This window comes from Ursus arctos, unplaced genomic scaffold (genome assembly GCF_023065955.2).
Source record: "Ursus arctos isolate Adak ecotype North America unplaced genomic scaffold, UrsArc2.0 scaffold_10, whole genome shotgun sequence".
NCBI classification, from domain to species: domain Eukaryota; kingdom Metazoa; phylum Chordata; class Mammalia; order Carnivora; family Ursidae; genus Ursus; species Ursus arctos.
The window spans coordinates 19,658,882-19,660,803 of record NW_026622764.1 but is presented as its reverse complement, the minus strand read 5'-3'; the positions used below and the strand labels follow the sequence as shown (position 1 = coordinate 19,660,803).

Genomic DNA, 1,922 nt, shown 5'->3' with positions numbered 1-1,922 from the left:
GATGGATAAGCTTTGAGGTCAATATACTAAATTAAATAAGCAGACAAACACTGTATGATCTCACTTATATGTATAATTAAAAAAAAAAAAAAAAGCCAAGCTCATGGAAACAGAGAGTAGAATGGTGGTTGCCAGGGGGTGGAGGATGAAGGGAATGGGGAGATTGCTGATCAAAGAGTACACTCTTCCTGTTATAAGATGAATACGTTCTGGGGACTAATGTACAGCCTGCTGCTTATAGTTAGTAATACTGTTTATACCTGCTGCCGCCTCATGTCTGTCCAGACCTGATAATGTAAGTCAGTGGACGAGTTTTCCTATTGCTGTTCCTACCAACGCTTTTCATCTCCCCAGTTTGCAAACAGGTAATCAGATCCCACTACCCTTATTAAGCACATTTTATTTTACTATATATCTTTAATCAAAACTCAAGAAAATATTTACCACAAAAAAATTTTCCAAGAATAATAATTTTTTTAAAGTGTTTAGTTTTAATTTCAGTATAGTTAACATACAATGTTATATTAGTTTTGGGTGCACAATATAGTGATTCAACAATTTTATACATCACTCAGTGCTCATCATGATAAGCGACCTCTTTAATCCCCGTCACTTACTTCATCCATCCCCCCACCCACCTCCCCTCTGGTAACCATCAGTTTGTTCTCTAGAGTTAAGTCTGTTTCTTGGTTTGCCTCTCTCTCTTCTCTTCCGCTTCGCTCATTTATTGTGTTTCTTAAATTCCACATGAGTGAAATCATATGGTATTTGTCTTCCTCTGACTGACCTATTCCACTTCGCATTATACTATAAAAATAGGAAACACTTCATGAATTTGCATGTCATCCTTGTGCAGGGGCCACGCTAATCTTCTCTGTATCATTCCAATTCTAGTATACGTACTGCTGAAGCGAGCACTGTGATTGTTTTTTAAATAAACAAAAATATCATATGAATTCACGTGTAGTCCGAGTAAACAGCAGGGAAAGATCGTGTATCTACTTCATGTCTCTGTACACCCAGATTCCTTCTTGTTCTGTAAGCTGTCCTTCTGGCAAACACATATCCAGAACCACTCACGATCTGCAACGATCTCCCTATGGCTATTTATTCTTTGCAGTCAGTTTACAACGAAGTAACTCCTCAGCACGTCCTTATTTTAGCAATCTGAATCCTCCTGTGCTTCGAAAGTGCCCTCCTCCTACGTGATGTAGCAGCTATTTGGAGACATTCTTAGACCATGCTGCATCTCGGAGGGGAGAGGAATAACCCTGGGTACTGTTTTCTCAATTTTCCTGGCAATGGGCAAGTGGCCTTGGCCTCCGATGTTTTTGCGCGCTTTCACTTCCCTCGCCATGATCTCCTCCCCTGTCCCAGGATCTCTGCCTCTGACGTGCGGTATCGTGAGCATCAGGTGCCGAGGAAACTCAGCGTGTTTTCAATTTTGGCTGTCAGCAACCACATGAAGGAGAGAAAACCGTGACAGCACAGAAACAGCCTGGCGTTTTATTTGTCCTTTTTTCTTATGTTCTCGTATGAAGTCATTAAGTCTTTGTCAGGGGAAATGTCATCACTACTGACACAAGAGGGCCACGTCAAAAGGGTGTGAACAGATTAAATCATTATTTCTGAGAAAAGGTGCATCACTGTCAACCACAGTGTTAAAATTTCGCTATGTGCTGTGTGTATTTAGTTGTGTCCAATGGTTAATGATATTTTTCTGTGGAAAAAAATTCATTCATGAGAGCGTTTCATTCCTTTACTTTCTGAAGACTGGCCCTGTATCCTCATTTAATATCACAGACTCTGAGGCTATGGCATAAGGCAGACATCTACTCTTATATTCCCATTTGAACTTTAATTCATTAGAGGCTTCCCCAATGAGAAGAAAAGGCACTGAGTTGAATAGATTGATGAGTGGA

At 40.2% G+C, this 1,922-nt stretch overlaps 1 non-coding gene across 1 annotated transcript; it reads right to left on the bottom strand.

The window, feature by feature from the left end:
- Positions 1 to 811: 811 nt before the first annotated feature.
- LOC113251571 (U6 spliceosomal RNA) lies at positions 812 to 918 on the bottom strand. Its single transcript, XR_003314544.1, has one exon. It is a non-coding gene; the product is annotated as a U6 spliceosomal RNA (small nuclear RNA).
- Positions 919 to 1,922: the final 1,004 nt, after the last annotated feature.